Below are 14,451 nucleotides of genomic sequence, written 5' to 3' on the forward strand. Positions count from 1 at the left end.
CATCTAGCACCTTTCCAATTGCCAGAAGTCTTACTTCTACCTCCAGAGCACATTCCCCAAGCTCTCTCTGATTTTTCGGAGAGGCATGGTAGGTGGTATATAGTTTATCAAAAAAAAATTTGAGCTGATTAATGCCTGCGACTTCTTTACAAACATCACCCACAGCAAGCTCCAGCTTGTGGTTAGCACAGTGCCATACACTCAACTGTGGATATTTCAGTTTCAGAAGAGTTGCCACACCGGATTTCCTACCTATCATATTGGAAGCACCATCTGTTACAAGCTGAACCAAATGACTTTTTAAATACTCATCAGTAAAACCGTGTCTCTCTAAGCATGCAAGTAAGGTATCTAAGATTAGATCTGCTGCTGTGCTTGGCAACTCAACAAGGTCCAAGAAAAAGGTCAGTGGCTCATTGTGTTTATCAATACATGCTCTTACACAGATAATTAGTGTGGTCAATTTACTATTTGTGAGCTTAGGGACATATTTATGGGAATGGTGGCGCAGGGCAGCACAGCAAGTTACTTTGCTGCGCTGCCCTGCGTCACAGGGAAAGGGCGGGAATGTGCCGTATTTATCCAATATGGTGCATTCCGGTCTTTTCCCCCTGCACTGGCGCCATTTCGACAGCCTGGCTTCAACGCAGGCACACTTGCCCCATGGTGCAAGGGTGCCTCCTTTGCATGCAGGATTGTTTTTGTGCAGGAAGGGGCACCTTCCTGTACAAAAACAATCTTGAGAGGCTTTTTCATCTTTCTATGTGGGCTGCAGAATAAAGCACAGTTTGAAAGAGGAAAAAGCAAGGAGAAATAAAGATATTTCTCCTAGTTATGCCTCCTCTGGGGCAGCGCAAGATTTTGCCGCATTCCCAGGATTACAAGTCCTTGTAAATCTATGAATGCGTCAAAAACCGTGGGGGTTGTGTGGGAGACTTTTATTATTGCAGGAAAACTACTGCGTGACAAAGCCACTGCTGCTCTAGGGTGTGCTGCTTTGTAGACCTGCCCGCAAGACTGGTGGTGAACCTGGGTATGAATTGTGGTGGACAGGGCTTCAAGTTTACCCAACTGGCCACCGGTAGGGTTCACCTGCTGGTGCTAAGAGACCAGGGCTTCTAAGGTCTAGTGGGGCTTCTAAAGTCTATCATGGGTGCTCCCTCAGGAGTGGTCTGATGGACAAGGCATGAAGGCTGAACCAGGTTCCCCAGTTCCAAATTTGGTAGCTCTGGCCATAATGCCACATCCTATCCCCACCGAACACCCTTCTGCCCCACTGAGTGAAACTCGCACTGTCTTCACCTACAACCCAATTCTGCCCCATTATAAGCACCTGGATGTGACTCATTTCAAATTATGCAGTGCCTGAAAAAAAGTAACAACATTCTGGGAAAAGCAAATATTCATAGGGAATGCAGGATTATGTAAAGCATGCAAAATATAAGCAGGAACGACATGTTACCTTAACGCTTTTACTCTCGTTCAGAAATCAATGAGTATTTTGTGTCTCAAACATTGAGGACATGAATATAGGGCTCCTCCTGTACACATGTGTTAAGCAGGGCTCAGAGACAAAGGAACTCTTCAAGAGAATCTGATCTGACTCACGGAAACCCACAAGGGCTCCTTCTTATCCACAAATTGAGCACTCTTGATTGTCAGCGCCAGGATGCCTGTTAGGTGAGAGTGCGCTTTACAAGTGAGATAAATAAATAAATACTTCTTATTCATGTCAGCCAGCTAGCTGCTCAAACATAGTATAGCACATATGTATTCAAGTGTCCTGCAAAGAAGAATGAGTGCGAGTAAGTAAATGTGGGTGTGAAGGATTGAGTGCCTGAATGTAACTGAGCATGAGTGAAAGAGTGTATGTCGATGAAAGTGAGAGAAAGTGAGTGAGAAGGAGTCACGTAGAGTAAGTGAAACTGTAAGTTAGAATGAGGTAATCAGAGTAGAAAAAAGTGGTGAGACTGAGTGAGTGAGAATGTGATACCGAATGTTGAAGAGTGAGTGCAAGTGAGCAATTCTGAGTAAAAGGGAAAGTGAATGAGAATGAATAATGGGGGTAGTGAGCCTGAGTGAGATAACATGTGAACAAGCAGGACAAAACACAGGCCTTGGCAAAGTGGAGGTAAATATTTACTTATGGGAGGAACATATTGTACATCTTGAAAAAAAATGTGGTCAACTCCTGGGGATGTTGTCTTGGCACAGTAATGGCTTTTGAGAGAAGTTGTGTAAAAATGGGGTGTTGAAAATAAAATGCAGTATTTGACCCTATAGTTTTTTTTTCAAAATTATCTTGGGAGTAGCAACACCCAGACTGCAAATCCTCCGGGCCCTCCTTTATCTCTTCTTAGTCTTACAAGGCCCAGTAAATCGCATTCTTTTCCAAATCTCTTTCTAAATATTATCACTCTCAAAATCTGTTTTTTCTATGTAATTTTCCTTTGATGGGAAGAGGAGGTTTCTGAGGTGGTAGTATCAGGCAAGTGACACTACTAGGGCTCCCTCTGTTCGAGCCTTCATGGAGGATCCCTCTTCATTGCTACCTCCACCTGACCCCAGACTCCGCAACGCACTCCCTTACAGGCTTGATTATCCACTTCTCCTCTCCAGTGCACCTTATCTCACAGCTGACCTTGGGCCCCAGCCCCATATCAGGCACCATCGGGCTCCACTTTCATTTTTCCCGATAAAAACATTAGTAAAATCACCTTCAAACTTAAAACATTGAATATAGCAGTAAATATAATTAGCACACACTTTAAAGTATGTTCCACAGTAGCCCTTATGACCCGACTGCTAATTACATAAACAAAAACAGAAAGGCCATGACAAGGCCGGCTTTAGCGCTGATGCGAAAGTCTTTTTTGGCGCCACACCAATAATCACTGCCATACGCCACAAGTGCTCCTCATCTCCCCATAGCCCCTCCCCCTCATGACCTCCTCCTCGGATTCCCCCACTGCCACCCTCCACCAGTGCCCCTCATTTCGCTGTAGCCCCTCCCCCTAATGACCTTCTCCTCAGAATCCCTCACTACCATCCTCCAGCAGTGCCCCTCATCTCTCCCTAGCTCCCCCCTCCCCCCATGACCTCTTCCTCGGATTCCCTCACTGCCACCCTCCAACAGTGCCCCTCATCGCTCCATAGCCACTCCCACTACCTCCTCCTCGGATTCCCTCACTGCCACCCTCCAACAGTGCCCCTCATCTTTATGTAGCCCCTCTCTCATATGCATTTCATTTGTTGTGTAGCGCTACTCATATCAGTGTAGTGTGTGTCAGTACTTTAGACCATGCACACATTATACAGAGACAACGAATCATACAAGTATGTAAATCAGCCTACAGGGAATGTTACATAAGCCAATGAGGATTACAAGGTGTATGAATCACACGTCATCCATACTGGTGGGCAGTTCTTTTAAGAGGGTTTGGTCTGGAGAAGCACAAACTTAGGATTTAAAGAGTACTCCAGTGGTTAGGGGTTGGCTTTACTGATAAAAATGTATATCTGCCCAAAGATACTCATTTTAGCAACATTAGAATAATGAAAGACTGGGGAAGTTCTAACTATATCACAAAACAAAAAACGCGAAGTTCTAACTATATCATTCAGGTTTGCATACAGCTCTTTGATGACAGTTCATTGGTCACTGTCCTATGTTAGGATTGTAACTTCTGAACTGCAAGTAACACAAGGATCTCTGTCACAATGACAGTAACCCACTGAGCTTCCACATAAAATACAGTTCATCTGCACTTAACTACTAACAGAGAAATTATTGCTCTCAGCAGGATCATTAATCCCCAGCGTTATCTGGGCATTTTTTTTATTGTCCTATTGTTGTCCTGCATCAGCCATGATAATGATAAAAACGGATTAAAGAAGCACCCACGTAGTATGTGTCCTGCTGGACCTGTGCAGAATTTAAAAAGAAAAACAAATAGTGACACATTCTCCTACCTACTCCATTAGTCAATCTTAGTGTCGCAGCCTGAAGTGATAAGCAGCTGCAGGGGTTGGGAAAGGTGAATCAAAATAAACAAACTTCTTTTCTCCTGCGCTGCATAGAAAAAGAATATCCACGCAGCAGGACAGTAGGCAAAGGTTACGGCGGCCAAAGAAAGGATTTGTCGCCTTTCGGCATGCCCCTGTTGGAGATGAAGGGGTGAAAAAATAAACAAACCCTCGTTAACATGTAAATGGTCTTTTAAAGACCTGTGAAGTACTCAGGTACGGCTGCGATAGTCTCAAAAACTGTCTGTGTGTGCGCGCCCGGGGGCACTTTGAGCCCCATGGCGTTTCGCGCCTGCCTTCAAGCCCTTACTAGAACCGGGCCTGAATTAGGGCAGTCCCGGGACGCTTTTTTCAAATCAAGAAGTAGGGGAACGGACTAGCATAATTTTTAAAAGTAGGGGCACGCCGTGCCCTTCCGTTCCCCCCCACTTCTAACACTGCCTCCCTCCTGCAGGATGCCACTTAGGTGTTAGCCCCAAAAAGTAGACTTCAAAGGTAAGGCCACCTTTGAAGGGCAGATGCATCACACTAGGGAAGAGGGCTGCCCCATTGTTTAGGCAGACAGGCTGGCGCAAAGGGGGGAACCAGTTGCCTAGCCTGTTTCCCCAGGGGTGCGTAGCCCAGAGGTAACCACGCCCCAGGGGTGGACTACGGAGGTCTGAACACAAAGAGAGGTGTTTTGCCATCTGGGGAGTGGGCAGAAGGGTGCCAAATGCCGCACTCCAAAGGATGTAGTCACCAAGTGGGCGGGAACCTGGTAGTCCATTGGCTACCAACTGCATTCCGCCCTGAGGACACTTTCTCAGCATAAAGGGGGCACCCCTGGCACCCAGGCCTAAGATCTGAATAGACTTGGAATAAGGACTGCCCTGCTGCACTGAAGAACCAGCAAAGAGAGGTTGCACCGTTGAAGATTGCACCTGCTGTCTAACGAAGTGAGGCACTGTGCCTGCTGTGTCCTGCTCAAGGAGAAGTGGTCTCCAGAGCCCAGTCAAGCCAAGGAACTCAAAGGGCCAGCTGACTGGCCTCCTGTGTTGGGACACAACAGCTGAAGAAGCCTGCTGGGGCCAGTTGGTAGCCCAAGGTCTTAAAGTTGCTACCACCACTACCATACAGCACTGAGGACAAAGACCTGACACAGAGTTGCACCCGAGTTCACTGAGCCCGGCAGTGCTGTCCGAGAGTTGCTAGGACCCACAGAAGGCGAATTATCATCCCAGGAAGGATTGGCCTGAGACCGCGACTCCGGGCGACTGGTAGTCCAGTGGCGACTAGACTTCGACGAGACCAGAGAGGACCTCGTGGGACACCGACCCTGCAACCAGGACCCCCTCACTATGGACTGAGTAAATCCCTACATCAAGACCCATGTCGATGGGGTCGTGTCCAGAGCCCCATTGGAGCATCTTCAGAATCCTTCATCCCCTGCATCAGGACCACTCCCTAAGAATCCATTGCTACGCAAATAAAGTGTCTGCAACTGCTCCTGGACTGCTTTTTCTGTGAAGGTAATTGTTTCTAAGGATCTTGCTGGTCCCTTGACTAGCTTATTGCAGGAGTTGGTTGCCCTAAGTACTTCTACCCGATCGCTTAGACACGAATATGCCTCCTCATCCCGCATTCTTTTTGTCCGCAGGGAATCACAACGCAGTCGTTACAACGACCGCGTTGTGATTCCGCTTACCAATAGTCCGCAAGTCAGAACAACGACTTGCGGAGGGGGGGTGCTGGATGTTGGAATAGTATAATTTACTATTCCAAGTCCAGTCTGTGCGGACATTAGGGAAGATGTTGGATTTTAAATCCAACACCATCCCCCTCCCTCCGTAAGTCGTTGTTCCGACTTACGGAGTAATGGTATGCGGAATCACAACGCGGTCGTTGTAACGACCGCGTTGTGATTCCCTGCGTACAAAAAGTTTCGTTATAAACGTTGTTTACCCTTAGACACCTACCCAAGTTTTCTTTGAAGTGTCAAATTCATCCAATTTGCCAAGGCTTGTTCGCAGTTGAGTGAAAATTATTTGATTTATTATTTCTTGTTCAATTCATATCTCCAGACCCTCTGATGGGTCTTTTTCTTTTTTTTGCTAGTGTCTAAATTCTTATAAAAATACTGTCTATTTTTATAAATTGTTGTTGGATTTCTTAAGTGTCGTGTTGATTTTTTCTTCTATTGTTTTGTTGCTGTACAATTGCTTTACACTTGTTCCTTTGTGTAAGCCTCACTGCTCAGTGACACAGCTACCCAGGATTGAGCTGAGGGTTTAACAGACACAACCATAGGTTCTTAAAGGGGTTGGTAAGTGTATTACAAGGTGAGGCTGCACAACCACACCATATAATAGACCCCATTCCCTCACACCCCCTCTTTGGGATTTTTTTGTGGAGGGTAAGAGTGCCCATTTGCCAAGGCTGACCTGCAATCACTTCCATGCTTAGCTGAAGATTTACTGCTTTTGGTTTAGTTCTTGTATTCACTTGTCACAGCCCAAGGAGGCGATGTGAACAATTTTGTGAAGAACGTTAGAAAATATGTGGAGGATTCAATGTCCGAGAAAAGGACAAAGAGGAGCTTGAATTATAAAGCAATAGGAGAGGGGACAATCTACCTGGAAATCAGACCAAGAAGCTGGCCATAAAAGACTCAAGTGAGACCAGAGGCCTCCATTTTAGATAATTTGTCTTCTTAAAGTGTAGCAATGAATCTGACCTGTTAGTATGAGACAAAACTTCTGTCACAGTTTTCTGATTAGTAACAAGAGATGTGAAACTGATAGCCTAACATGGAATATAATCTCATAACAAGAGACAGTGGGATTAGTCATCGCAAGAGGAAATATGGAAATCACATAATTTGCAAATGAATAGCATAGGTGGATTATTAACCTGCGTGCCCCACAAATACAGTATTGAGTTCCTACTTCTCAGCCTGTACTGTGAAGTTTGGAGTTGGAATAACGTCCGATGCGTCTTCCCCCTGGAAATCATCTGGTACATCACCCCTGTATGCTCACTGGTCAGCTAGTGGGGTGCTGGGGTGGAAAGGACAGAGGAATGAGGGGTACATAGAATACTAGGATGAGTAAATGTGGAGGGAATGGTGGGATTAGGTGGGGGTAGAAGATTGTTTCAATTAATACGAAGACATGTAAGAATGAACTGATATGATTTGAGATCTAATGTATGATTTTTTTTTCCAAACAGCCACTTTTCCTACAGATCGGGGTAAGTTTAATAAATATTAATAAATGGTTTAGTGTAACCTTCTCCTTGTTTTTCGATTTGATTTTACATTTCCTCCATTTTCTTCTTACTTTCAGAGTGGACGTACATTAAAACCTGGGCAAGTGAGTACAAATCTTTCATATTGAAAGTCACAAACTCTTAACCTTGAATGGAGGCTTCCAAAAATTGAGAGCCAAAGGAAGGGCAATGACAATGCAGACAACGCACACGCGGCCATAATAGAGTGCCTAAATCCTATTGGGTCAAAGAAAGTTGCAAGGAAGTGTCAACTCTCATTTTAAGCCACACTGTCATAGAGAGCTGATCTAGCTAATGTGGGGCGTACTACCTAACGCGCCCCAGGAGGGCCACAGGCGTGTGTACAAGCTTTCTGCGCACCCAGGGCACTTTGGTATTACAGAAGCGATCGCTAATGCTTGTGCTGCAATTTCTTTAGTACAAATAGCACCGGCGCATATATGGAACCAGCAATATCCTATGGGGCATGCCTATATTTGCATGGGCGTGTCGCCCCATGCAAATGAGGGAAGCACCTTTCCTCTGCTTATGCACCAGATTATGGATGCTTGAATAGAGGCCGTTAGAAGGTGAACTGACTGCGTGCCACAAAGCGGTGGTGCACAGTCCGTGCACCCCCCCTCCGAAAACTAACAATACATGGGGTAGAGGGGTCCCGTGGACCCCTCCAGACATTTCACTGTAGGTGTGTGCTATCACTAACTGCAACAGCCAGAAGGGAGACCTCTGGCCCGCCTTTGAAATGTAGGCCGCATGCCACCTGCACAGTGAATCGAGGAGTGGCTGCTATAAATAGCCGGTCCACTTTTCACAAATGTGCTACCCCAAGTCAGCCACGAGTTTGTGTGCGCCCTAGGGGCAGCATATTTTATGTAACGGGCATACTTTCCCTGTTTGCCCTCAACGCACCGTGTTTAATGATGCATCAAGGCCCAAGCAGGGACAGTGCGACCTTTACATAATGCTTCCTTCGTGGTCTCTATAAAACTAGAGAGGGAAAGACAGGAATTGTAGGATTGTTTCATGTACTCCCTAAATGAACCTGAACATACAAAAGTGTAACAATCCTGGATAGCACTATTTATAGTGCCTGTATCAAAAGTATTTGCCTATGTCGGGGGAACCACACAGGACGATAAACCCTCAGAGTGATGTGAGATATACATACCGAAACCTAGGCGCCCCTACCATACATAATTACTGATGTGGCGGAATTAATGGAAAACAAAAACTGAGAAACCATATTGGTGGAAACTAAATCATGGAAAATCAATTTTAAGGAAAGACAATTTTAAGGAAATACAAAATTAATTTCAACTTGGGTGGAGTTTATGACTACTGTGGGATTTTGGGGTTCAGTGATTTGTAATTTTTAGGGTGATGAGGGGCTTTAGGGGTCAGCAGTACTTGAAGGTCTTCCTTGAGGATATAAATCTACATTGGGTGGTGACAAGGATTCACTTGTATCCTAGTTCACATTTTCAGAATAATGATCTTATGCATTACTGTACCAAACCCCAACATGAAAAGAGCCCCCTATTGGACTACATAGTCTTTAAAGGGGTCTCTTATGAGTGATTTACCCTTTACCAGTAGCCTGATCAGACCACTCTGATTACCTTCTAATTCCTTTTTTCTCTTGGATTCAGTCATTCACTGAGTAGGTTTCTTTCTGGGTGTAATGAGGGATATTAAAGCCACCCTAGCATACGAAGTGGACTTTTTCTAAATTAAATTGGACCTCAAGCAGAAGCATTTGAACCCTGACGGGTAAAGTCACTGAAATGTAGGACAGGGTGAGCTTTACTCATGGTGGCCTGCACACTTTGGAAAGAAGGGTTCGGACACTCGTTCAAGAACTTAAAGCTGTGCATTTCAGAATGGAAGATCCAGAAGGGAGAGCTGAAAGGAATAATATTTGTCTGCTTGGTGTGCCAAAGGGGTTGTAATAAGACCAGATGGAGCATTTTGTGGAGTGCCTCTGTTCCCACAAGGAACAGGGTCAAGGGCTTGGCTCACGGTGGAGTTCCACGCCTCCACGTAGCACCTGCACCTGGTTCCCTTGCCCCTCCCTCTCCTTCCATGTGGCTGATGGCGGCAGCAGCTAGAGGACGCGTTCTGGCGGTACTTTGAAGGTCCAGGCTCATCGGCGGACTCTGGGCTAAAACTGCAGCATCGCGGCTTGGCTTGGTCATCCGCAGTCTGCCTTTGCGCTCAAAGGACTGAGAGCTGATTATTAAGAGCGGATCTTTTCTGGATTTATCGGCGGTTCCTGGCAATTCCGGCATTTCGATTACATAGCGGACTGTCCTGGCTGAGAGAACCGTTGTGTCACTCAGAGTACGTAGATTTCGGCGGAGTTGCAGCTGTTCCGCAGTCTGAGAAAAGTGTAGGGTGAGGCCATCGACCCTAGTGAGCAATAAATTACCATTCTGCTGCGGTAGCTGGTGCCTTTCTTCACTGCATACCTGTTCACACAGATTGGATTGCATTAAGGAGGCCATCGCAGCCTTTGGATATTTGGCACCGGCCGTACTGCAGGCAGAGTGACAGGACTATATGTCCCAGAAATCTTGGCGATGGACAGTGGAATTGGAATTGCGGAGCAGCTGTTGGTAGCAGTGATTGGAAGATTACTGACCCTGCCCGGGTACCATATTACAGTCGGACAGTGCGAGGCTCTAGCCCGTTTATGAGTGGAGCTGTCTGCCCGGCCGCTGCAGCCTTATAGTCTTGTGTTGCAGCCACTGTGTGGGTTAGACTTTCGGTCTCAGCATTCCTGACGACCGGGGTTTTTTTTTTGGCATTTACTGTGACTTATGGGGAACGTTGCTATTTGTGGCTGAGGATTGAAGGTCCAGAGATTTAGAGATGAGAAGATATCACCCTGTTATTTATTTATTTTTTATTTTTTTGGAACGCTGTAACTGCCTCTAATAATGGGCAAGCAACTGACGGCCAGGGCCAAGGCGATACTACGACGCCAGCAACTGAAAGAGAATTCAGAAAGGGCTAAGCGGGCTGGGTCAGTTGCGGAGAGAGAAACCTCTTTTGTTGAAAATTCGGAGAGCTCTGGGGAAGGCGAGGACGATCTCCCGGGTGGCAGCCCGATACAGGTTCATCAACAGAATCTTGGAAAATCCGTCATTAGTGAGGGGCAGGAGGTATTGGAGTTACCCGTGGGGGGAATGGACATGGCCTTACTGGGCTCAGAAGTTAAATTACCTGAAACAGCTCAGTGTTTGAATCCGGCGGCCTCACTTGATTTACTGGCGTCTAAAGAGGTTACGACAGTCTGTGCTCTTAAGGTCTCTAAACAATTTCTGTTATTTGAACGAAAGGGCGCAACACAGGTCTCTGCTAACGCAGCTGGTATTCGTGCAGCCTTACCAGGGGCTCCAACCCTTCCAATTCCTCCAATAACTATTTCTCCTTTGAAAGATTCCGAGAATTTAGGATTAACGATGTCGTCTGGCGATCTAGTCGAGTTAATAGCCCCTCCACCTTTAAATATAAGAGCTACTTCTCTCAGTGATAAAAAACTTTCTATCTTTCCTACCAGTACTTCTACGATTGCCTCTACGGGTGTCTCTACGGTATTGCTGCAATCTAGACTAGATTCCATTGGTGCTATTACGCCTCATAGTCCGATTGTGGGGATGGATACTGAGACTACTGGGGATTTTCAGATTTCAGTGAAGGACATGTTGAATTTGATTCTGCAAGAAATAAGAGAGATGAAGCAATTTCAAAAGATGGAATTGGAGGTGATTAGTAAGCGTTTGGATAAAATTGAAGACTCGATGGCTTCATTTCCAAATCGACTTCAAGAATCTGAGACTAGAATTTCGGGGGTGGAGGACAATTTGATCATTATGCAGAGAGAGATGGCCAGTGTATCCAAATTTTCGAAGGCTTTTGAATTTAAACTGGACGAGATAGAAAATTATAACAGAAGGTCAAACCTTGGCATAGTGGGCATACCAGAGAACATTGAGGGCTCTGACATGATGCAATGGATTACTTCTTTTTTTTCTCGAGAGGTTGTCCCTGAGCTTAAGGGAGACTTAACAATTACGCGGGCGCATCGAGTTCCTGCTCGCCCATCTCCTAATTCTCCGTTTCCTCTGACTATTATTGTTAATTTTGCTGATGTTCGCGTTAAAGAAATAATCCTATCACAGGCTTTCAAGCAAAGACAATTCCATGCTAATCCTACTACTAAGTGCCAGATTTTCTCCGACATGTCGGCTGCCGCTGCCAGACGGAGAAAAGACTTTGTAAAGATTCTCCAGTTATTTAAGGACAAAGGTGCTCAAGCATAGATTGCACAGCAATCAAAGCTAAAAGTTTTGATTAAGGGCAAATTTCATGTGTTTACGGATGTTGACGAGGCACGTGAGATGCTTGACCAGTTGGTGTAGGGTTGGGATGGTTTTGGAATTTGATTTGATTTGGTCTGATGGTTACTGGAGGTTCTTCCCTTTCTTTTTCTTTTTTTTTTCTTGTCTTTTTTTGCTACTGCAATTTTGGATATTATTGTTTGGGGGGAGGTGCAGGTGAGGAACTGGAGGTTCATGGGAACAGGGGCGCAACATCAAGGCGCCTTTATGAGAGGGGTTAGTGCCATGTGGCCAGCGTGGGAGGGAGGTGAAGGTGAAGGACAGGGCCACGGGGTTAGGTGCAGGGGGAGAGCACCTGGGTGGGGGAATGGGGTGGGTGGGGGGGAGAAATGGAAAATTGGAGTTCTTGTTGGATGTGATGGAAAAATATGTTGGCAAGAAGTTGTTTTTCAATGATTCAAATATATGTCTATTGGGGGGCTTAGAGTGATTTCCTTTAATGTTAATGGGCTGAATAATAAGAAAAAAATGCGAGCCATCGAGCTATGGATTAAAACAGAGCGCCCAGCAGTTGTGATGTTGCAAGAAACTCATATTCCCGCGGATAAAATTAATTATTTTTCCATGTTTAAAACTTGGTCCTCATATCGTGGGTTTTCTTGCGCTCAAGAATCTCAAAGGGGGGTCTCGCTTTTTGTAGATCGAAACTTAGACGCAGAAATTATCCAGTTTGAAGATGGGGGGGCAGGGCGGTGGTGTTGGGCCACGTGTGTAATACAAGACAGCAATAGGCCAATTACTTTTGTTAGTTTTTATGCCCCAGTGGAAGATCGTGCCCCAACTATGAGGAGTTATTCCAATCATTGCTGATGGTTAGGGGGGATATAGTTATAGGCAGGGATTTCAATATTCTTGTGGATATAAAATTAGACTCCACTGGTGCCTTGAAGAAACAATCTAAACCACAGTCAAGAAGGTCTATTATGAAGAATATAACCTTATTGGATCTTTGTGACCCATGGCGATTAAAATTCCCACAAAAAAAAGAATTTACTTGTTGGTCGGGAAGACATAGATCCTCTTCTTGGATAGATTTTTTTTTTTGGCCTCTAGGTTATTAAAATTTTCTTATCAAAAATGTTTGCATAATGGCTTCTCAGACCACGCAATGTTGGTAATCGAATTCGAAGTAGGGGAAGAAATTAGGCCCCCTAAGAGATGGATATTTAAAAAGGTATATCTACAAGATAGTAACTGGGTGTCTTTTTTTTAAATTAGAGATTGCTGTGTTTATTGCTCGTAATTCGGATACGGCTCCGCTTCACGTTATTTGGGACTCATTAAAAGCCTTTATTCGTGGCATCATAATCGGTAAAGACGCAGACGAATGGCGCACTATTAAACAAGATAGGACTGTACTCTATCAAAAAAATTGTATGCTTACTCTGCTTCGACAATCCAACTTTTCTAGTGTCGTGCAAAATAAATTAAATGAGGCCAAACGTGAACTCAGTACGCTTTTTTCTACACAAAGTGAACAGCAATTTCTGACACAATCTCAGAGGATTTATGAGGAGAGTAATTTCTCTGGTAAACTCCTCGCGTGGCAGGTAAAAGAGCAAGCCGCCGCAAATCGGATCCGTACTCTGAAGTGTCCTGCTACTCAGATAGAAACATCACAGTCTGATGTTATTGGCACTATAATGTTGTCCCATTATAAACAGATATACAGCCAACATCAAGAGATAGATCATTCTAGGCTCTCAAATTTTTTCGCTAGATTATGATATGCCCTCTCTATCTCAGGCAGATAGTGGAGCAATGATGCGTTTATTTTCTAAGTCAGAATTAGAATTAGTGGTTAAGAACTTACCAATTGGCAAGGCTTGCGGCCCGGATGGCCTCCCAGCTGAATTTTTCAAGGTTTTCTTTAGCGCCTTTTCTGATTTACTATTACAATTAGTTAATTATATGCTAGTGGGCGGGCAAGTTCCAGACTCTTTTGGGGAGGGGACAGTTGTTAGCTTTCTGAAAAAAGGTAAAGATCCTAAAGACCCCAACTCATATAGGCCTATAACATTACTGAACACTGTTTATAAGATCCTTACTAAATTATTATCCATTTCTTTTTAATTTCATTGCAAAGGATCTTATTCATCTAGATCAGAATGGTTTTGTGGCAGGACGGCAATTAGCTACCTACACACATTTTCTTACTGAGGCTTTAGATTATTTTCAGACAAAAAAAATCTCTGCTTTAATCTTATTATTAGACGCGGAGAAAGCCTTTGATCTGGTGGTATGGATAACTTTATTTGCTATTTTAAACCACTTCCTCCACAAGTTATTAGTTTAATTCAGAATTTGTACACGGGTGCTAAAGCTAATATAATTATTAATTCTGTTATGGTGGGTACAGTATCGGTCCAACGGGGCACCAGGCAGGGTTGCCCCTTGTCCCCTATTCTTTTTGCTTTTTTCATTGAACCGTTAGCCACAGCAATTCGTGAATCTGTGAATATTCCTCCTCCGATCCCTTCTATGGCAAAAATTAAATTGTATGCCGATGATATCATGTTGTGGATTAAGACTGATATTCAATCTCAAACTGCTGCTCTACAGCTTTTTGAAGAATTTGAAGCTTTGGGAGGCTACCGAATTAATTTAAAAAAAAAAACGGAAATATTAGTTTGTGGTGGGGGTGAGGTGGATTTACATGCTGATTTACTTGGCTGCACTAATTTAAGATCGAAGAGGTATCTGGGAGTTATTTTTTCCACTCTGGTTTCCGATTTAGCTATGCTGAACTTTGATC

Source organism: Triturus cristatus, chromosome 1_1, assembly GCF_964204655.1.
Source record: "Triturus cristatus chromosome 1_1, aTriCri1.1, whole genome shotgun sequence".
Classification (NCBI taxonomy): Eukaryota; Metazoa; Chordata; class Amphibia; order Caudata; family Salamandridae; genus Triturus; species Triturus cristatus.